The sequence below is a fragment of the Rutidosis leptorrhynchoides genome, chromosome 8 (assembly GCF_046630445.1).
Source record: "Rutidosis leptorrhynchoides isolate AG116_Rl617_1_P2 chromosome 8, CSIRO_AGI_Rlap_v1, whole genome shotgun sequence".
NCBI lineage: Eukaryota > Viridiplantae > Streptophyta > Magnoliopsida > Asterales > Asteraceae > Rutidosis > Rutidosis leptorrhynchoides.
The window spans coordinates 174716234-174741184 of NC_092340.1; positions in this window are offsets into that span (position 1 = coordinate 174716234).

Below are 24951 nucleotides of genomic sequence, written 5' to 3' on the forward strand. Positions count from 1 at the left end.
GCCGTGGATTTTTCTTTAGAATCGTCATCCAGTCGACCAAGTACTCCAATTCAAATTTCCGATAATCTATTTTTTGAACCCGACCTCACAATTGAGAATCCGGAGGATATTCAGGGATAATTCAGAGATCCTGAACCACTAATCTTTCCTCCGGAACCACCAATCATTCAAACGGAGATTGTCGAGGAACATCCCATTAAATCAGAATCCTCTAGTGATTCAGATTCAACAAATTCAATAATGGAGAATCTGGAACCTCTGAGTATGGAAGACCGAATGAGAGCTAAACGCACTAGTCAAGGTCACGCAATTACTCAACCAGACATTAATGCGCCAGATTATGAAATCAAAGGACAAATCTTACACATGGTAACTAATCAATGCCAATTTAGTGGTGCGCCGAAGGAAGATCCAAATGAACATCTTCGAACCTTAATAGGATCTGTACTCTATTTAAAATTCGAGAAGTTGAGGATGAACAGATCTATCTCATGTTATTTCCCTGGACTTTAAATGGAGAAGCCAAAGATTGGTTAGAATCGTTACCTGAAGGGGCAATTGATACATGGGATGTCTTAGTTGAAAAATATCTTAAACAATTCTTTCCGGCATCTAAAGCCGTGAGACTTCAAGGAGAAATTGTTACGTTCACGCAAAAACCAAATGAAACTCTATATGAGGTGTGGACAAGATTTGAAAAGTTATTGAGAGGATGTCCGCAACATGGTTTAGACACTTGTCAAATAGTACAAATATTCTACCAAAGATGCGACATCACTACACGAAAAGACATCGATATAGCAGCTGGTGGTTCCATTATGAAGAAAACCGCAACCGACGCTTACAAAATTATTGACAACACTGCTTCCCACTCACATGAGTGGCACCAAGAAAAAGAAATCGTTAGATCATCTAAAGCAGCTAGAGCCGATTCTAGCCATGACTTCGATTCCATTTCTGCAAAGATAGATGCTGTCGAGAGACGAATGGAAAAGATGACTAAAGATATTCACGCAATACGAATTAGTTGTGAGCAGTGTGGAGGACCACATTTGACAAAAGATTGTCTCAGTATTGAACAAACAATGGAACAAAGAGAGAATGTTTCATACATGAACCAAAGGCCTGGAAATAATTATCAGAATAATTATCAACTGCCAAGACCAATCTACAATCAAAACCAGAATTATAATCGAAATGTTCCATACAACAATCAACAAGGTCCTAGCAATCAACAAGTATCTAATAATACTTACAATCAGCAAAGACCTATTTTTCAAAACAAACTACCACAAATCGATGATAAAAAAGCCAAATTTAGAAGATATGATGTTGAAGCTAGTTGAATCTCAAATGCAGTTTTTCACATCTCAGAAACAAACGAATGAACAAAATGCTCAAGCATTTAGAAATCAACAAGCTTCTATTCAAACTTTGGAACAAGAAGTAAGCAACCTAGCAAGGTTGATAGGTGAAAGAAAACCTGGAAGTCTACCTAGTGATACAAATGCTAACCCCCGGAATGAAACAGCTAAAGCTATTACCACAAGAAGTGGTATTACACTTAAACCACCTGAAATACTTGTAATTTCTAATGACTCTATTCCTACTCCACAAGAACCACAGCCTGAACATGATAAGGAAACAGAACCGGTAGTTGAAAAGGTTAATGAAGATAACACAGTTAAGGCAAAACCTTATGTTAAACCATACCAACCACCACTTCCTTACCCGAGTAAAATGAGAAAAGAAAGACTTGAAGCCGAGCAATCCAAATTCTTGGATATGTTTAAACAAATAAATGTCAATCTTTCTTTCATTGATGTAATTTCAGGAATGCCAAGATATGCTAAATTCTTGAAAGATCTAATCACAAATAGAAAGAAAATGGAAGAAATCCCGGCTGTTACTATGAATGCTAATTGTTCTGCAGTGCTGTTGAATAAGATACCAGAAAAATTATCTGATCCAGGAAGTTTCACAATTCCATGTTCTGGGTAGTCTTAGTTCAATAGAAACATTGGAAGACTTAGGTGCTAGTATAAATTTAATGCCGTATTCACTATACGCTAAACTAGACCTTGGAGAATTGAAACCAACACGAATAAGCATACAACTAGCCGATCGATCAGTAAAATATCTTAGAGGGATAATGGAGAACATGCTAGTTAAAGTTGGTACTTTAGTATTTTCAGTAGATTTTGTTATTCTGGACATGGAAGAAGATTCTCGAGTTCCTCTCATATTAGGAAGACCATTCTTAAACACGGCTAAAGCAATAATAGATGTGTTCGGTAAGAAACTGACCCTAAGTATAGAGAACGAGAGTGTTACCTTTTCAGTTGATAGAGAGATGCAACAACCGCAATCTGCAGATGATACATGTTATTATATTCAAACTATAGATTCACATGCAGAATTATTAGAAGAATTTCCAGAATTACAAGGAACAGAATAATGTTCTTTAGGAGAAGGAACTGAACCAATTGATGAAACTGAAATGTTAGCTACACTTATAGCTAATGGATATGAATCAACAACAGAAGAAATTCAAATGCTAAAAGAAGAAGATAGATATCAATATAAATCATCGATAGAAGAACCACCAAAATTAGAGTTAAAGCCACTTCTAAACCATTTGGAATATGCTTATTTTCATGGTAAATCTGAATTACCTGTAATAATATCGTCTTCTCTTACTGAAAATGAAAAATCTCAACTCATTTCTGTGCTAAAAGCTCACAAACCAGCAATTGCATGGAAGATTCATGACATTAAAGGCATAAGTCCTTTGTATTGCACACATAAAATCCTTATGGAAGAAGGTCATAAAATGTATGTGCAACGCCAACGAAGACTAAATCCTAATATGCAAGATGTTGTTAAGAAAGAAATTATTAAACTGCTAGATGCAGGTTTAATTTATCCAATCTCTGATAGTCCATGGGTAAGCCCAGTTCAATGCGTACCTAAGAAGGGTGGCATAACTGTCATCACAAATTAGAAAAATGAGCTTATTCTTACTAGGACTGTAACAGGATGGCGTGTTTGTATTGATTATAGAAAATTAAATGATGCCACCAGAAAAGATCACTTTCCTTTACCTTTCATTGATCAAATGTTGGAAAGATTAGCCGAAAATAGTTACTATTGTTTTCTTGACGGTTTTTCTGGATATTTTCAAATTCCAATAGCACCCGAGGATCAAGAGAAAACCACATTCACGTGCCCTTATGGTACTTTTGCTTATAAACGCATGCCATTTGGACTTTGCAATGCCCCTGCAACCTTTCAAAGGTGCATGATGGCGATTTTTCACGACATGATAGAAGAATGCATGGAAGTTTTCATGGATGACTTTTCAGTCTTCAGTGATACTTTTGAATCATGTCTAGTTAATCTTGAACGAATGCTTATTAGATGCGAACAATCAAATCTAGTTCTTAATTGGGAGAAATGCCATTTCATGGTTAGAGAAGGCATCGTTCTTGGTCATAAAATTTCAAAAGAAGAAATTGAAGTGGATAGAGCTAAAGTATATGTAATTGCTAAACTTCCACATCCCACCAATGTTAGAGGAGTTAGGAGTTTTCTAGGGCATGCCGGTTTTTACCGACGTTTCATAAAAGATTTTTCTAAAATTGCCACTCCTATGAATAAACTCCTAGAAAAGGATGCTCCATTCATCTTTTCAGATGAATGCATCAAATCTTTTAATATTCTTAAAGAAAAACTCACTAATACACCGATCATGATAACTCCAAATTGGAATCTACCATTTGAACTAATGTGCGATGCAAGTGATTTTGCAATGGGAGCCGTTTTAGGACAGATGATTGAAAAAAGATTTCAACCTATTTATTACGCTAGTAAGACTTTACAAGGAGCACAAACGAACTACACAAATGCTGAAAAAGAACTCCTTGCTATTGTCTTTGCTTTTGACAAATTTCGTTCAAATCTCGTTCTATCAAAAACGGTGGTCTATACCGATCATTCTGCTCTTAGATACCTATTTTCAAAACAAGATGCCAAACCAAGATTAATCCGTTGGATCTTACTCTTACAAGAGTTCGATATTGAAATCCGAGATAAAAAGGGAGCAGAAAATCTCGCCGCTGATCATCTTTCTTGTCTTGAAAATCCTGAATTAGAAGTTCTAAATGAATCGGTGTAAGACCCTAATCAGTTTGTACAGCAGTGTAAATATGTTACATAGAGTGTGGGTGATGTTGTGCAATTAAACAGAAGTCACTGAGTGAGCTGAGCCTAGTGCGCGCCGCGCACACTAAAGGGAGCGCGCCGCGCACACTAAAGGGAGCGCGCCGCGCACCCTTACTGTAGTCGGGTTCCAGCTTTTTAAATCAGATATTTTGATGGGCATTTTGGTAAATTTACTTATGGACGGGTTAAAGACAGATAGGTCTGTTTGTGGAGAACCATTACTCGATTATCAACAACCTTATCACTTTAACTTTAATTCTAGAGAGAGATTGTGATTTTTGAGAGAGAAAGCTTAAATCCAAGAGGAAGGAGCTTGTTTTGGGTTAAAGTTCAAGCATTAAAGTCGTTCATCTTATCTCTAGCTTCGTTGTGGTAGTTGTGGTATGTTCTAATTTTGTTTTCCTTACTTTGATTTAGTGTAAGGGTTAGGGTTTGAGTAAATGATGAACACAAAACCCATTATTGGTGATTTTGGGTGTTCTTAGGTAAAATTGAGTCTTGAATACTAATTGGTGACTAGTCTAGGGTTTCAAAGTATTAAATGATGTTTATGAACCCTAATTGGTGAGTTAATTGCTAACACACCTAGTTATTTAGTAAATGGGTGTTGGTTAGTTAGTGGATGACCCGAAATGGGTATGTTGTCTTAAAATGGTTATTTGGGTAATAAATTGACCTAGTTTGGAAAGATGGGTATGAATTACCCTAATTATGTATTAGTTGGTGTTGTTGGACCTTAATCACTAGATTTTAAGTGATTAGTGGTGGTCTTGACTTTAATTGGGCGGTTTTGGTATAAATGGGCGATTTAATACATTAAGTCATTAAATGCTCATGTGTAAGTGTTAGTATTGAGTCCACTTAGCTTGTGTGTTGATCAAGTACTTATTATATTAGGTACTTTGCTTTGAAGCTTGTGGAGGTTGAAATCGTCATCTAATTGTTAAGGTGAGTGGAATAATTATATGCGTATGTATATAATGTATCTATTTGTTGTAGCATGAAAGGTGTAGTGTCGAGGTGTTAAGACACCACGTTTCACGTGAAGGGTGTAGCATCGAAGTGTTAAGATGCCACTCGGGTGTAGCATCGAGGTGTTAAGATGCCACCTAGGAGTGTAGTGTCGAGGTGTTAAGACACCACTCCGTAAAATAATGAGTGTTGCATCGAGGTGTTAAGATGCCACTCGGGGTGATGTGCCGAGGTGTTAAGGTGCCACCCTAGGGGTTAGTGGTGCGAGGTGTTAAGTGCCCTAATGGATGTTATGAACACCGATGGCGTTTTCGCGAGCGCCGTTCCCTTGTACTATTGGTCGACCATGGTTACTTGTGTTGTAAGCATATTATATCATTTCGAGTTATATTATTATGCGGTTGTTGCTAGCTTGTGGTATTAGAGATTATAGCTTGTTAATGTGACGATAAGCTAATTGTGTTGCTAGCATGTTTGCGGTTTGTGTAAGTGTATGCAAGTAGGTATAATTATATATGTATTCGTATAATTATTGCATTCAATAAGCTTTGCTTACCCTCTCGTTGTTTACCATTTTATAGGTTCGGTTTTGGACAAGGGTAAGGGCATCGTATTGGACTAGAGATCCCGCTTGATGCTAGGGGACGCTTTTGGCTTTAGTAGCTCTTGTAGTTTGACCGGTAGTTGGGTAGTTTAATCCCAAACGCCATGCTCATTGTGTAGTTTGGAACTTAAACTTTTTGGTGGTCGAAACTCTAAACTTGTATTAAACTTGTATTTTGGGTCGTGTGGGCCCCGCTTGTAAAACATCATTTTTATGTTTGATCCGTGTTAGTTTTACATATATAAGTTTGTTGTGAAAAGCGTTCGGTCTAAAAATGTCGGGAAGTGGTCCATCTTTTTGTGTGTTAAAAACAGTTCGGACAGAAGCTAGAGTGCTCTCTGCGCGCCGCGCACTACAGGGGATGCGCACCGCGCACTCCCCTTGTCATAACCCGTCCTTAACCATAAGAACGAGTTAGATAACGTATGATTTCATTGCGAGGTATTGACCTCTATATGCGACATTTTTAAAAGAACAACTGCATTTATTTTACATTACAAACCATAACTCTTATTTTAATACAAGCTTTAGACAATAAAAAGATGATTATCGTTTAGCGATAATCTTAGACTTACAAACTTTACATGTGATGATAACAATACGATTTCTAGCATATTTTACATTACAATTCCTCGGATATGCAGTTTTATTTTTGACACAAATATGCATACTCAAGATCTTCCTTAAATTCAACATGTTGCAGCGGAAGCTTCTAATTATCACCTTAGAATGAACATGCTTAAAACGTCAACATAAAGTTGGTGAGATATAGGTTTAATGCCGGCAGCGATATAAATATAGACCACAAGATTTCATATGTAAACATTTTAATAAAAATATTTTAAGTGGTTGAGCACTTGGTAACCATACTTAACATTTAATCACGTCGCATATTCCCTTTATTATGAAATCTTACTACACCGTACCAAGTGTAGTCACGAAACGAAGTACTGTGCAACCGTTGAATACTGGTCGTCCAGTCCGGTTGGGGTTGTCAGGCCCGATAGATCTATCAACAGGATTCGCGTTTACAATACCGCTGTAAATAATAGTTACCAAGCTACAGGGAAGTATGCCAGTGGTACAACTCAACGTAGAATATATTTTTCAGTTACTTGTGTCCATAACGTAAAACATAAAATACATGTATTCTCATCCCGAAATACTTAGAGTTTAAAAGTGGGACTATATACTCACTTTTGCCTTGAAGATATATATATTTTGACTTGGTCTCCGGTTGATATCACGAACCTATCCATACATAGTTTATCAATATATTTTCATTTTAAACAATCGTCACATATATATACTTATTATACTTTTAATACTTTTAATAATTTCTTAGTCCGTAGTTAGCAGTCCGATGTTAGTAATTCAATTTTAATGGTTCATATTTAGGTGTTTAATAAATAAAACCCCCATCGAAATAAATAAAACCCCATCGTATTTGTATTGGTCGGGATTAATCTTGACCCACGGTACCGGTGTTGTCAAATGACGTGTTGCGTACATAAAGTACCGGTGTTGTCAAATGACGTGTTGCGTACAATCATGGGATCTTATGATTAATCTTCTCGTATTGTTTACGGGTGGTCATGAAATATATAAAATTAAATTATGAGTACATATATATAAAATATCATGTTATTTTAGAAAGATGTGATTCATTTAATTTTTCTCCAATTATTTTCGTGGCTAAACTAGTTTTGGATATCCGATCTTGTTTTGGTCATAGTTTCTTCGTTACAACTCCGTTTTTGTTGGTTCAACTTGCCACTTCCTTGGATCGAGTTCTTCTTTAAGACTATGAACTGTAAATACCTTAGTTTGTATTCGAAATCATAGGTCATAGGTCAAACTTTGGTGAAACTTATGAAGTTAATCATTTTCCCTTATGTACACAACATTAAATGATTATTTTTCTAAAAATACTTATACTTTGAGTTAAATCATGAAATTTTTATGTGTTAACATATTCATAAGAAATATCATTTTTCCAGAATATAAACCTCCAATTCAAAGTTCAAGATGGTTTTTAATTATCCAACCCAAAACAGCCCCCGGTTGCACTCCGACGTCGTAAATTCAGTTTTTAAGGTGTTCTTTGAAAAACCAAGTTATACCTTGTTAAATTTGAATATATTTATGATATATTATAGGTCTTGAAGTATTTTAAAAGTTAAGTTAGAAGGATCTATTTAGTTTGCAAACAAGTTTGAAAACATTCAAACTATGTTCTTGTTGTTAAAATTTTATACCATAAAATAAGATAACTATATATATATGAATTGAATAAGGTTATGAACAAAGTTACTACCTCAAGTTACTTGGACAAGGTTGCTGTAAAAGAGAAGTAAAAACCTAGAATCAAAAGAGTGGTGGAGTTGGATGAAAGATTGGAAATAAACTTGTATTCTTGAAAGGGTTATTGAAGTGTTCTTGGAAGGTTTTTCTTATGATGATTAAGGGTTGTTTTTGAGCTAGATCTTCATGGTAACTTGCTGAATTGTTGAAGGTGTTTAAGGGTTATGGAAGAGTGTGTGTTTAACTAAGAAATGATGTAGAAATTTGAATCAAAATGAAGTGCCCATGAAGCTTATAAAAAACGTGGAACTAAGGTGTTCATGACAAGATTTTAGTTTGTTATCTTATGTAATTAGTCAATAAGCTTCCAAATTCCAATTACCTTATACCTAGGGCATGAACAAGGGCTGGTTGGTGATGATTTGATGTGTATATACCAATAGTAAATACGTATAGAAGCTAGGTATGATACGGTTACATATACTCCAGATATACGTATAGAAATCTTGTGAAAACGGAATGAGGATTCAAATATAGCTATCTTTTGTGAATATACTTATATGGTTTTATGTATTTAAGTCCTTAAAAAGTGATTAAATACATTATATATACGATATATGTATAAACATTATAGGTCATAAGTATTTATGTCAAATGACGTTACGTATGGTTATCGTTTTGAAAACTTAAGTTAGTAGTTTCAAAATATACTTATAACTTATTGTTATTAATACAAAATGAGGTATTAAAACATCCTTGGATCATGTTAAATATGTATATATACATATATATACGAAAACGTATAATTATCATATGTTATATAGTTCGTGATATCATCGGTCAAACTAGACGGTCAAACGTTGTGTAAAACTCTTTTTAAAAACATAAATCTCAACAATTTGGATTGCTTATCATGTTGGTAAGGTTTAATTTATGTAAATATTAATATTATAAGTATAGAACGATCGAAAAAGTCCGGGTCATTACAGTACCTACCCGTTAAATAAATTTCGTCCCGAAATTTTAAAATTGTACCTATTTTGCATCATCGGGAAACAAATGCGGGTACTTTTGTTTCATTTGATCTTCTCGCTCCCAAGTAAACTCGGGACCTCTTCGTGCATTCCAACGAACTTTAACGTTCGGTATGTTGCTCTGCTTGAGCCGTTTAACTTCACGGTCCATGATCTCGATTGGTTCTTCTATGAATTGTAGTTTCTCGTCAACTTGAATTTCTTCAAGAGGAATGGTGAGGTCTTCCTTCGCAAGACACTTTTTAAGGTTCGAGATGTGAAATGTATTATGTACTCCGGCGAGTTGTTGCGGTAACTCGAGTCGATAAGCTACCGGTCCAATGCGTTCGATGATCTTGAACGGGCCTACATATCTTGGGTTCAGTTTACCCCTTTTACCGAAACGTATTACACCTTTCCAAGGTGACACATTTAACATAACCATGTCACTGATCTGAAACTCTAATGGTTTCCTTCGGACATCGGCGTAGCTCTTTTGGCGACTACGGGCTGTTTTCAATTTTTCCTTGATTTGTACTATCTTCTCAGTCGTTTCGTGTATGATCTCGGGACCAGTTAATTGTCGATCTCCTACTTCATTCCAACAAATAGGAGATCTACACTTCCTTCCGTACAATGCTTCGAATGGCGCAGCTTTAATGCTCGCATGATAACTATTATTATACGAGAATTCTGCTAATGGTAGATATTTATCCCATCCGTTTCCAAAATCGATCACACATGCCCTGAGCATGTCTTCAAGAGTCTGAATTGTTCTTTCACTCTGCCCGTCGGTTTGCGGATGATATGCGGTACTCATATCCAAACGAGTTCCTAGGGCCTCCTGTAGTGATTGCCAGAACTTTGAGGTAAATCTACTATCACGATCAGATATAATGGAAATAGGTATTCCATGCCTTGAAACAATTTCCTTTATGTATAATCGTAATAGTTTCTCCATTCTATCCTTTTCCTTTATAGGCAAGAAATGTGCAGATTTGGTGAGACGATCAACTATTACCCAAATGGTGTCATAACCCCAGGCAGTCTTAGGTAATTTTGTGATGAAATCCATGGTAATACCATCCCATTTCCATTCTGGGATTTCTGGTTATTGAAGTAATCCTGACGGCTTCTGGTGCTCTGCTTTGACTTTGGAACAAGTTAAACATTCCCCAACATATGTTGCAACGTCTGTCTTTAAATTAGGCCACCAATAATGTGTCTTAAGATCTTGGTACATCTTTCCCACTCCAGGATGTATCGAGTATCTTGTCTTATGTGCCTCGTTCAATATCAACTTCCTTAATCCACCCAACTTTGGTACCCAAATACGGTTTGCAAAATATCGAATTCCATCTTCCCACATAATGAGTTGTTTCTCATACTTCTTCATTATTTCATTTCCTATGTTTTCTTTAGTAAGAGCTTCTCATTGAGCCTCTCTGATTTGTGAGTTGAGATTCATGCGAATTTTTATGTTCATCGCTCGAACTCGAATTGGTTCTCGTTCCTTTCTGCTTAAAGCATCGGCCACCACGTTCGCCTTCCCGGGATGATAACGAATTTCACAATCATAGTCGTTTATCAGCTCGACCTACCTACGTTGCCTCATGTTCAACTGTTTCTGATCAAAAATATGTTGAAGACTTTTATGATCAGTAAACACATTGCATCTAACCCCATATAAGTAGTGTCTCCATATCTTCAACGCAAACACGACTGCTCCCAGTTCTAGATCATGCGTCGTATAATTCCGCTCGTGAATCTTCAATTGTCGGGATGCGTATGCAATAACTTTCTTTTGTTGCATAAGAACACAACCAAAACCTTGTCGCGAAGCGTCACAATATATTTCAAAATCATCGTTCCCTTCAGGTAACGATAAAATAGGCGCCGTAGTTAACTTCTTCTTCAGTAATTGAAATGCGTTCTCCTGCTCCAAGGTCCATTCGTATTTCTTCCCTTTTTGCGTTAATGCTGTCAACGGCTTAGCTATTCGGGAAAAATCTTGAATAAACCTTCTATAATAACCGGCTAAACCCAAAAATTGGCGTATCTGCATTGGTGTCTTAGGAGTCTCCCATTTTTCAATGGCTTCAATTTTTGCTGGATCAACCTGAATTCCTTTGCTACTAACAACGTGGCCAAGAAATTGCACTTCTTTCAACCAGAAAGCACATTTAGAAAATTTAGCATATAGCTGTTCTTTTCTCAACAACTCTAATATCAACCTTAAATGCTGCTCATGCTCTTGCTCACTCTTGGAATAGATAAGAATATCATCAATGAAAACAATAACAAACTTATCTAAATATGGACTACAAACTCGATTCATGAGGTCCATGAATACAGTTGGCGCATTTGTAAACCCAAACGGCATGACCAAAAATTCGTAATGACCATAACGTGTCCGAAAAGCAGTTTTCGGAATGTCCTCTTCTTTGACACGTAATTGATGATAGCCCGATCTTAGGTCAATTTTCGAGTACACACATGATCCTTGGAGTTGATCAAATAAGTCGTCAATTCTCGGTAGTGGATATCGATTTTTGATAGTTAACTTATTTAATTCACGATAATCTATACACATCCTAAAAGATCCATCTTTCTTTTTAACAAATAGAATCGGAGCTCCCCACGGTGAAGTACTTGGTCGTATGAATCCACGATCCAGTAATTCTTTTAACTGACTCTGAAGTTCTTTTAACTCGGACGGTGCAAGTCTATATGGAGCACGGGCAACTGGTGCAGCTCCTGGTACTAAATCTATTTGAAATTCTACAGATCTAAATGGAGGTAATCCCGGCAACTCTTCCGGAAAAACTTCAGGAAAATCTCTTGCCATAGGCACGTCGTTGATGCACTTCTCTTTTTCTTTCTTTTCGACTTTATTAACATGTGCTAGAATAGCATAACATCCCTTTTCTAAACACTTCTTGGCTTTCAAACAATTAATGAGTTTTAGCTTTGAGTTACCCTTCTCTCCATAAATCATCACCGGCATTTTATCCTTACAAGGAATGCGAATTGCCTTCTTGGCACACACAACTTCAGCTCCTACTTTGGACATCCAGTCCATGCCGACTATTACATCAAAACTTCCTAATTCTATGGGTATCAAGTCAATTTTAAACGTTTCTCCGGCTAAATTTATTTTACAATCACGACAAATTTTATCGGCTTTAATTAGTTTACCATTAGCTAACTCAATCATGTACTTAGCATCTAGAGGTAATGATGAACAATTTAATTTAGTGTAAAAATTTCTACACACGTAACTTCTATCGGCACCAGTATCAAATATAATAGATGCTGATAAGTTATTAATGGTAAACGTACCCGTAACAAGCTCCGGGTCTTCACATGCCTCTCTAGAATTAATAACAAATGCTCTCCCACGTGCAGGTCCGATATTCTTCTCTGGATTCGGGCACTAGCTCTTATAGTGACCTTGTTTTCCACACCCAAAACAAGTAACGGTAGCCAAAGCAGTTCTATTTGCATTGGTGGCAGGAGTCTTGGTACCATTTGTATTTGTAACGAGAGCCCTACAATCTTCAGCAAGATGACCCTTTCGATTACATTTGTTGCATACCACATTACAGTAGCCAGAGTGATGTTTGTGGCATCGGTTACATAAAGAATTTTGTCCTTTGTAACCAAAGCTTAAACCACTACCCGCACCTTGCGTGATTTCTTGTTTCTTAAAAGATTGTTGTTGGTTACCTCGATCATAATTTCCATTCCACTTTCTTTTGTTACCTGATACCTTCACATCAGTATTGGATACTTTCTTATCCATGATGACCTGATCCATTAGCTCGTTTGCCATGGTTATAGCTTCATGAATTGTCTTAGGTTTCGATGCTGTAACGTTTGCCTTGACCTTTTTATGCAAACCATCTTTGTACATTTCAATCTTCCGTTCTTCGGTTGGAACCAATTCAGGACATAGCAAAACTAATTCCATGAATCGCTGATTGTAGTTGGTGATTTCAGTACCAACAACCTTCAGACTTTGTAATTCATCTTCCAACTTCCTAACCTCGTTCCTTGGACAATATTCGTTGATTAACATTGTTTTGAATTCTTTCCATGGAGTATCATAAGCTACATCTCCTCCTACAGCCTTCACATAATTTTTCCACCACGTGAGTGCACTATCTTGTAAAGTGCAAGATGCATACTTGGTCATGTCCTTTTCAACACAACCACTGATTTTAAACACAGTCTCCATTTTTTCTATCCACCGGGTTAAACCGATCGGTCCTTCCGTTCCACTGAATGATGAGGGCTTGCAAGCTTGAAAAGTCTTGTAGGTGCATCCTACACGAGGATTTGGGTTAACTGCAGCAGCTCTTGCAGCCTCGACCCATAACATTCTGTCATTTACTCGCTGGTTGATGAATTCCTCGACTTCTTGTTCCGTCATTCGATTCAATCGCGCCATATTCTTCCGTTAATGTTCATACTTAATAGCTTAGTACAGAACCAATTACTACTATCTAAATAATATTTAACCATGGAAAATTATTGCATTTCATACTTCACTATTTTACATATGCTTATCTTACATCGAACATTAAGCAAACCACACTAATAATATTATACAAAACATTATATGATCCCATGGTTTAATACGGCAGCGCATCGTTTGGTCTATTTTCTAGGACGTTTAGGTTCAAAGAATCGCTTAACGCTTATCCTGGCTGTCTGCCTATATTTTGGCGGTGTCTCCCTATATTTTGGCTGTGGGGCTGAAGAACTGGATGCCGGGATAGAACGAATAGGAATAGCGGGAATAGGGGTGGTAGTGTCTAGTGGAGTTGGTGCCACATCATCCTCACTAAACTCGGGATTTGAATTTTCTAATTCATTAGCCTTTCGTTTCTTTCCTAGTTCGAACTCGTCTTTTGTAATTTCCTGTATTTCTTCCTCGGGTTCACTTTCCTCCTCGGGTTCACTTTCCTCCTCGGGTTCACTTTCCTCATCGGGTTCACTTTCCGGGTTCTCTATAGTCGGTTCATCTGGAATTTGTGAGTCTTCCCCAAAGATATTATTTTCGTCATCGGATAGGTTAATGACTGGAACACCATCTGAAGATTCTGATTCGGAGTCGCTGAATGTGATAACAAGTTTTGAGCCCGACATCTATCACACAACAACTAACCCATTAGTACTACATAATATTTACATATAAATTTTAACCAACAATGATAAGCAATGGTTTTTAAAATCAGACCCGGTCAAAGTCCAGACTTACTAATGTATCCTAACGACTTATCGGTTAGACACACTAATGCAAACCTGGTTCGCTAAGACCACCGCTCTGATACCACATGTCATAACCCGTCCTTAACCATAAGAACGAGTTAGATAACGTATGATTTCATTGCGAGGTATTGACCTCTATATGCGACATTTTTAAAAGAACAACTGCATTTATTTTACATTACAAACCATAACTCTTATTTTAATACAAGCTTTAGACAATAAAAAGATGATTATCGTTTAGCGATAATCTTAGACTTACAAACTTTACATGTGATGATAACAATACGATTTCTAGCATATTTTACATTACAATTCCTCGGATATGCAGTTTTATTTTTGACACAAATATGCATACTCAAGATCTTGCTTAAATTCAACATGTTGCAGCGGAAGCTTCTAATTATCACCTGAGAATGAACATGCTTAAAACGTCAACATAAAGTTGGTGAGATATAGGTTTAATGCCGGCAGCGATATAAATATAGACCACAAGATTTCATATGTAAACATTTTAATAAAAATATTCTAAGTGGTTGAGCACTTGGTAACCATACTTAACATTTAATCACGTCGCATATTCCCTTTATTATGAAATCTTACTACACCGTACCAAGTGTAGTCACGAAACGAAGTACTGTACAACCGTTGAATACTGGTCGTCCAGTCCGGTTGGGGTTGTCAGGCCCGATAGATCTATCAACAGGATTCGCGTTTACAATACCGCTGTAAATAATAGTTACCAAGCTACAGGGAAGTATGCCAGTGGTACAACTCAACGTAGAATATATTTTTCAGTTACTTGTGTTCATAACGTAAAACATAAAATACATGTATTCTCATCCCGAAATACTTAGAGTTTAAAAGTGGGACTATATACTCACTTTTGCCTTGAAGATATATATATTTTGACTTGGTCTCCGGTTGATATCACGAACCTATCCATATATAGTTTATCAATATATTTTCATTTTAAACAATCGTCACATATATATACTTATTATACTTTTAATACTTTTAATAATTTCTTAGTCCGTAGTTAGCAGTCCGATGTTAGTAATTCAATTTTAATGGTTCATATTTAGGTGTTTAATAAATAAAACCCCCATCGAAATAAATAAAACCCCATCGTATTTGTATTGGTCGGGATTAATCTTGACCCACGGTACCGGTGTTGTCAAATGACGTGTTGCGTACATAAAGTACCGGTGTTGTCAAATGACGTGTTGCGTACAATCATGGGATCTTATGATTAATCTTCTCGTATTGTTTACGGGTGGTCCTGAAATATATAAAATTAAATTATGAGTATATATATATAAAATATCATGTTATTTTAGAAAGATGTGATTCATTTAATTTTTCTCCAATTATTTTCGTGGCTAAACTAGTTTTGGATATCCGATCTTGTTTTGGTCATAGTTTCTTCGTTACAACTCCATTTTCGTTGGTTCAACTTGCCACTTCCTTGGATCAAGTTCTTCTTTAAGACTATGAACTGTAAATACCTTAGTTTGTATTCGAAATCACAGGTCATAGGTCAAACTTTGGTGAAACTTATGAAGTTAATCATTTTCCCTTATGTACACAACATTAAATGATTATTTTTCTAAAAATACTTATACTTTGAGTTAAATCATGAAATTTTTATGTGTTAACATATTCATAAGAAATATCATTTTTTCAGAATATAAACCTCCAATTCAAAGTTCAAGATGGTTTTTAATTATCCAACCCAAAACAGCCTCCGGTTGCACTCCGACGTCGTAAATTCAGTTTTTAAGGTGTTCTTTGAAAAACCAAGTTATACCTTGTTAAATTAGAATATATTTATGATATATTACAGGTCTTGAAGTATTTTAAAAGTTAAGTTAGAAGGATCTATTTAGTTTGCAAACAAGTTTGAAAACATTCAAACTATGTTCTTGTTGTTAAAATTTTATACCATAAAATAAGATAACTATATATATATGAATCGAATAAGGTTATGAACAAAGTTACTACCTCAAGTTACTTGGACAAGGTTGCTGTAAAAGAGAAGTAAAAACCTAGAATCAAAAGAGTGGTGGAGTTGGATGAAAGATTGGAAATAAACTTGTATTCTTGAAAGGATTATTGAAGTGTTCTTGGAAGGTTTTTCTTATGATGATTAACGGTTGTTTTTGAGCTAGATCTTCATGGTAACTTGCTGAATTGTTGAAGGTGTTTAAGGGTTATGGAAGATTGTGTGTTTAACTAAGAAATGATGTAGAAATTTGAATCAAAATGAAGTGCCCATGAAGCTTATAAAAAACGTGGAACTAAGGTGTTCATGACAAGATTTTAGTTTGTTATCTTATGTAATTAGTCAATAAGCTTCCAAATTCCAATTACCTTATACCTAGGGCATGAACAAGGGCTGGTTGGTGGTGATTTGATGTGTATATACCAATAGTAAATACGTATAGAAGCTAGGTATGATACGGTTACATATACTCCAGATATACGTATAGAAATCTTGTGAAAACGGAATGAGGATTCAAATATAGCTATCTTTTGTGAATATACTTATATGGTTTTATGTATTTAAGTCCTTAAAAAGTGATTAAATACATTATATATACGATATATGTATAAACATTATAGGTCATAAGTATTTATGTCAAATGACGTTACGTATGGTTATCGTTTTGAAAACTTAAGTTAGTAGTTTCAAAATATACTTATAACTTATTGTTATTAATACAAAATGAGGTATTAAAACATCCTTGGATCATGTTAAATATGTATATATACATATATATACAAAAACGTATAATTATCATATGTTATATAGTTCGTGATATCATCGGTCAAACTAGACGGTCAAACGTTGTGTAAAACTCTTTTTAAAAACATAAATCTCAACAATTTGGATTGCTTATCATGTTGGTAAGGTTTAATTTATGTAAATATTAATCTTATAAGTATAGAACGATCGAAAAAGTCCGGGTCATTACACCCCTGTCCAGCAGCTTTTAATTTTTTTTTTTGGGACTGTTTATGGTCGGTTATCGGGTTGGGTTGTTACAAGTGGTATCAGAGCATGGTCTAAGGGATTTAGGCGACTTGAGATAGGTGCCTAGACTTAGACTTTAATGTGTATGCGCTTTTTGCGGGACTTGTAGGAGACGGGTCGGACCGGGGATTTGGTTAGTGCTTAGGTCTATGTGAACTAACCTTGCACTAATCGTTTTGTGTTGTTTTAGCAATCATCAAGCGAGATAGACGTTGTGTAGTGACCCGAACTTTTCCATGTTTATATATAATAATTGAGATTGATATTTACATGATTAAATGTTTTCAACATGTTAAGCAATCAAACTTGTTAAGACTTGATTAATTGAAATATGTTTCATATAGACAATTGACCACCCAAGTTGACCGGTGATTCACGAACGTTAAAACTTGTAAAAAACTATATGATGACATATATATGGTTATATATATAGTTAACATGATATTATGATAAGTAAACATATCATTAATTATATTAACAATGAACTACATATGTAAAAACAAGACTACTAACTTAATGATTTTGAAACGAGACATATATGTAACGTTTATCGTTGTAACGACATTTAATGTATATATATCATATTAAGAGATATTCGTACATCATAATATCATGATAATATAATAATTTAAAATCTCTTTTGTTATTATAAACATTGGGTTAACAACATTTAACAAGATCGTTAACCTAAAGGTTTCAAAACAACACTTACATGTAACGACTAACGATGACTTAACGACTCAGTTAAAATGTATATACATGTAGTTTTTTAATATGTATTTATACACTTTTGAAAGACTTCAATACACTCATCAAAATACTTCTACTTAACAAAAATGCTTACAATTATATCCTCGTTCAGTTTCATCAACAATTCTACTCGTATGCACCCGTATTCGTACTCGTACAATACACAGCTTTTAGATGTATGTACTATTGGTATATATACTCCAATGATCAGCTCTTAGCAGCCCATGTGAGTCACCTAACACATGTGGGAACCATCATTTGGCAACTAGCATGAAATATCTCATAAGATTACAAAAATATGAGTAATCATTCATGACTTATTTACATGAAAACAAAATTACATATCCTTTATATCTAATCCATACACCAACGACCAAAAACACCTACAAACACTTTCATTCTTCAATTTTCTTCATCTAATTGAACTCTCTCAAGTTCTATCTTCAAGTTCTAAGTGTTCTTCATAAATTCCAAAAGTTCTAGTTTCATAAAATCAAGAATACTTTCAAGTTTGCTAGCTCACTTCCAATCTTGTAAGGTGATCATCCAACCTCAAGAAATCTTTGTTTCTTACAGTAGGTTATCATTCTAATACAAGGTAATAATCATATTCAAACTTTGGTTCAATTTCTATAACTATAACAATCTTATTTCAAGTGATGATCTTACTTGAACTTGTTTTCGTGTCATGATTTTGCTTCAAGAACTTTGAGCCATCCAAGGATCCATTGAAGCTAGATCCATTTTTCTCTTTTCCAGTAGGTTCATCCAAGGAACTTAAGGTAGTAATGATGTTCATAACATCATTCGATTCATACATATAAAGCTATCTTATTCGAAGGTTTAAACTTGTAATCACTAGAACATAGTTTAGTTAATTCTAAACTTGTTCGCAAACAAAAGTTAATCCTTCTAACTTGACTTTTAAAATCAACTAAACACATGTTCTATATCTATATGATATGCTAACTTAATGATTTAAAACCTGAAAACACGAAAAACACCGTAAAACCGGATTTACGCCGTCGTAGTAACACCGCGGGCTGTTTTGGGTTAGTTAATTAAAAACTATGATAAACTTTGATTTAAAAGTTGTTATTCTGAGAAAATGATTTTTATTATGAACATGAAACTATATCCAAAAATTATGGTTAAACTCAAAGTGGAAGTATGTTTTCTAAAATGGTCATCTAGACGTCGTTCTTTCGACTGAAATGACTACCTTTACAAAAATGACTTGTAACTTATTTTTCCGACTATAAACCTATACTTTTTCTGTTTAGATTCATAAAATAGAGTTCAATATGAAACCATAGCAATTTGATTCACTCAAAACGGATTTAAAATGAAGAAGTTATGGGTAAAACAAGATTGGATAATTTTTCTCATTTTAGCTACGTGAAAATTGGTAACAAATCTATTCCAACCATAACTTAATCAACTTGTATTGTATATTATGTAATCTTGAGATACCATAGACACGTATACAATGTTTCGACCTATCATGTCGACACATCTATATATATTTCGGAACAACCATAGACACTCTATATGTGAATGTTGGAGTTAGCTATACAGGGTTGAGGTTGATTCCAAAATATATATAGTTTGAGTTGTGATCAATACTGAGATACGTATACACTGGGTCGTGGATTGATTCAAGATAATATTTATCGATTTATTTCTGTACATCTAACTGTGGACAACTAGTTATAGGTTACTAACGAGGACAGCTGACTTAATAAACTTAAAACATCAAAATATATTAAAAGTGTTGTAAATATATTTTGAACATACTTTAATATATATGTATATATTGTTATAGGTTCGTGAATCAACAGTGGCCAAGTCTTACTTCCCGACGAAGTAAAAAAATCTGTGAAAGTGAGTTATAGTCCCACTTTTAAAATCTAATATTTTTGGGATGAGAATACATGCAGGTTTTATAAATGATTTACAAAATAGACACAAGTACGTGAAACTACATTCTATGGTTGAATGATCGAAACTGAATATGCCCCTTTTTATTAAGTCTGGTAATCTAAGAATTAGGGAACAGACACCCTAATTGACGCGAATCCTAAAGATAGATCTATTGGGCCTAACAAACCCCATCCAAAGTACCGGATGCTTTAGTACTTCGAAATTTATATCATATCCGAAGGGTGTCCCGGAATGATGGGGATATTCTTATATATGCATCTTGTTATTGTCGGTTACCAGGTGTTCACCATATGAATGATTTTTATCTCTATGTATGGGATGTGTATTGAAATATGAAATCTTGTGGTCTATTGTTACGATTTGATATATATAGGTTAAACCTATAACTCACCAACATTTTTGTTGACGTTTTAAGCATGTTTATTCTCAGGTGATTATTAAGAGCTTCCGCTGTCGCATACTTAAATAAGGAAAAGATTTGGAGTCCATGCTTGTATGATATTGTGTAAAAACTGCATTCAAGAAACTTATTTTGTTGTAACATATTTGTATTGTAAACCATTATGTAATGGTCGTGTGTAAACAGGATATTTTAGATTATCATTATTTGATAATCTACGTAAAGCTTTTTAAACCTTTATTGATGAAATAAAGGTTATGGTTTGTTTAAAAATGAATGCAGTCTTTGAAAAACGTCTCATATAGAGGTCAAAACCTCGCAACGAAATCAATTAATATGGAACGTTTTTAATCAATAAGAACGGGACATTTCAGTTGGTATCAGAGCGTTGGTCTTAGAGAACCAGAAAATTTGCATTAGTGTGTCTTATCGAATTTGTTAGGATGCATTAGTGAGTCTGGACTTCGACCGTGTTTTCTTTAAAAATGATTGCTTAACATTTTTGTTGGAAACTATATATTTTTAACATATGAATATTATGTGATATATTAATCTCTTAACGTGTTTGATATTATGTGATAGATGTCTACCTCTAGAACAAGTCCCATTGACTCACCTAATAATAATGAAGAGTCAAATGTAAATTGGAATGATTTGTGGACTGATTCACAAGTTCCCGAAGAGGAACCGGAAGAAGAGTCGGAACCGGAAGAAGAATCGGAACCGGAAGAAGAATCGGAACCGGATGAAGAAATAGAACCGGTGGGGGAAATAATAAAACGGTTAAGTAAAAGAAAATCCTCAACCAACCGACCAAAGTTAATTATGGTCAATGGTGTTTCCGCCAAGGAAGCAAAATATTGGGAGGATTACCAATTCTCCGATGAATTGGATTCCGACGAGAATTCCGATGATGTTATAGAAATTACCCCAACTGAATTTAAAAAGGCAAAAGAAAATAATAAGGGAAAGGGCATAAAAATAGAGAAATCTAATTCCAACCCCGATGAACTTTATATGTATCGTCAACCCCCGAAGTCCTTAAGTTGTAACAATGACCCGGGAACCTCTAAACCACCAGGTTTTTCTAAACCAATGTGGACAACGACAGCTCGTATTAGGGGAACATCATATATCCCTAGAAACTTGGTAAAACGAACCAAAACCGAAGAAGAAGAAACGAGCGAGTCGAAATAAGATAGTTGTATTCGTGTGGTGTAATATATGTAATATAGTGTTCTTATGCTTTATGATATATGTAAAAATTGCTTGTATTAATAAGTATTTTTTTATGAATCTAACTCTTGTCTATTTTACAGTTTAAAAACACAAAATGGATAGACAACCCAATATTTTAAGAGACCTACCCGGAGACATGATTGATGAAATCTTGTCTAGAGTCGGCCAGAATTCTTCGGCACAACTATTTAAGGCGAGATCAGTTTGTAAGACATTCGAAGAACGTTCCAAGAATGTCTTGGTTTATAAGAGACTTTCGTTTGAAAGATGGGGTATATCACATTGGGAAACCCATAAGTTACGATGTGTTTACTTTGACGCATATATTGCGGGGAACCCAAATGCTATTTTACGCAACGGGTTAAGAAATTATTTTGACTCAATATATCCGAATATTGGACTTCGTGATTTAGAAAAAGCGGCTAACATGCAACATAAAGAAGCATGTTATGCTTACGGATTAGTAATGTTCGCTTCTCACCAAAGTGAGAACAAGAACATCGGGCTACAACTATTAAACAAAACGTTTCCACAAGTGACGGAGTCGGTAATTGGGGTAAGAAATGAGGTTTTTAGATTATTACGGGACTGTTGGACATTACGTAACCCTCGTCCCTTTGATGACGTTACAACACGCTGTCTTATCAACGGCCATAACGGTTATGTTGCACAAGACCAAGGATGGGAAGTAGTCCTAGTAAAACCAGAATGCATGACTTGTTTCTGGACGTATGAATTACGTGTCTTTATTGCCTTTGCTGAACGACTTGTGTACTAGCTAGAATTGTCTTCACAACTATCTTGTATCAAAGTTATTGTGTGCTATATTTCATGCTTTATATAAAATAAGCGGTATTGTAAGTTTGTAAAATATTGTATAAAAGTTTGAACGCGAAATATTATTATAATCAGTTTTTCATATAGAATTGTAGTAGTTGAATTGTATATTAGCTACTAAGTATGAACTTAACGGGTAGGTACTACCCGAATTTAAACTTATAAAACGCTAATATGAAGAAAAAGCTTTTATAAATGAGTTCATATTATGCTACAAAATACTATTAACTACTCTTAATATTCTGTATGATTAACTTGTTCCATTTAACTATTTTGAAGGAAATGGCACCGACTACTCGACACACCGTGAATATGAATGAAGAGGAATTCCGTACTTTTCTAGCTTCAAACATAGCCGCAGTACAGGCTGCGCTACATACCAACAATAACCTTGGATCTAGCAGTACAGGAAATCGTGTAGGATGCACCTACAAAGAATTCACTGCCTGCAAACCTTTGGAATTTGATGGAACCGAAGGACCGATCGGATTGAAACGGTGGACCGAGAAGGTTGAATCGGTGTTTGCCATAAGTAAGTGTACTGAAGAGGACAAAGTGAAGTACGCTACGCATACCTTCACAGGTTCTGCGTTAACATGGTGGAATACCTATCTAGAGCAAGTGGGACAAGATGATGCGTACGCACTACCGTGGTCAGCATTCAAGCACTTGATGAACGAGAAGTACCGTCCCAGAACCGAGGTCAATAAGCTCAAGACAGAACTTAGAGGGTTACGAACCCAAGGATTTGATATTACCACGTACGAAAGACGATTCACAGAATTGTGCCTATTGTGTCCGGGAGCATTCGAAGATAAGGAAGAGAAGATCGACGCGTTTGTGAAAGGATTACCGGAAAGAATCCAAGAAGATATAAGTTCACACGAGCCCGCCTCCATACAACAGGCATGTAGAATGGCTCACAAACTAGTGAACCAGATTGAAGAAAGAATTAAAGAACAGACTGCTGAAGAGGCCAATGTGAAGCAAGTCAAAAGAAAGTGGGAGGAAAACGGTGATAAGAATCACCAATACAACAACAACAGCAATTACAACAATAATCGCAACAATTATCCCAACAATCGCAACATCAATCGCAACTACAACAAACGGCCCAACAACAACAACAACAACAACAACAGCAACTACAACAATCATCCCAACAACAATAATAACCGCAACAACAACAACAATCAGAAGCAGCTATGCCAAAGGTGTGAAAAGAATCACTCGGGGTTCTGCACCAAATTTTGCAACAAGTGTAAAAGAAATGGTCATAGCGCGGCGAAGTGTGAGGTCTACGGACCAGGGGTTAATAGAACGAAAGGAACAAATGGTGTCGGAACGAGTAATGGTGGAGCAAGTAGTGTCGGAGCAAGTTATGCCAATGTAGTTTGTTATAAATGTGGAAAACCAGGCCACATTATTAGAAATTGCCCGAACCAGGAGAACACGAATGGACAAGGCCGTGGAAGAGTTTTCAATATTAATGCGGTAGAGGCACAGGAAGACCCGGAGCTTGTTACGGGTACGTTTCTTATTGACAATAAATCTGCTTACGTTTTATTTGATTCGGGTGCGGATAGAAGCTATATGAGTAGAGATTTTTGTGCTAAATTAAGTTGTCCATTGACGCCTTTGGATAGTAAATTTTTACTCGAATTAGCAAATGGTAAATTAATTTCAGCAGATAATATATGTCGAAATCGAGAAATTAAACTGGTTAGCGAAACATTTAAGATTGATTTGATACCAGTAGAGTTAGGGAGTTTTGATGTGATAATCGGTATGGACTGGTTGAAAGAAGTGAAAGCGGAGATCGTTTGTTACAAAAATGCAATTCGCATTATACGAGAAAAAGGAAAACCCTTAATGGTGTACGGAGAAAAGGGCAACACGAAGCTACATCTTATTAGTAATTTGAAGGCACAAAAACTAATAAGAAAAGGTTGCTATGCTGTTCTAGCACACGTCGAGAAAGTACAAACTGAAGAAAAGAGCATCAATGATGTTCCCATTGCAAAAGAATTTCCCGATGTATTTCCGAAAGAATTACCGGGATTACCCCCACATCGATCCGTTGAATTTCAAATAGATCTTGTACCAGGAGCTGCACCAATAGCTCGTGCTCCTTACAGACTCGCACCCAGCGAGATGAAAGAACTGCAAAGCCAATTACAAGAACTTTTAGAGCGTGGTTTCATTCGACCAAGCACATCACCGTGGGGAGCTCCTGTTTTGCTTGTCAAGAAGAAAGATGGTACATTCAGGTTGTGTATCGACTACCGAGAGTTGAACAAACTTACCATCAAGAACCGCTACCCACTACCGAGAATCGACGACTTATTTGATC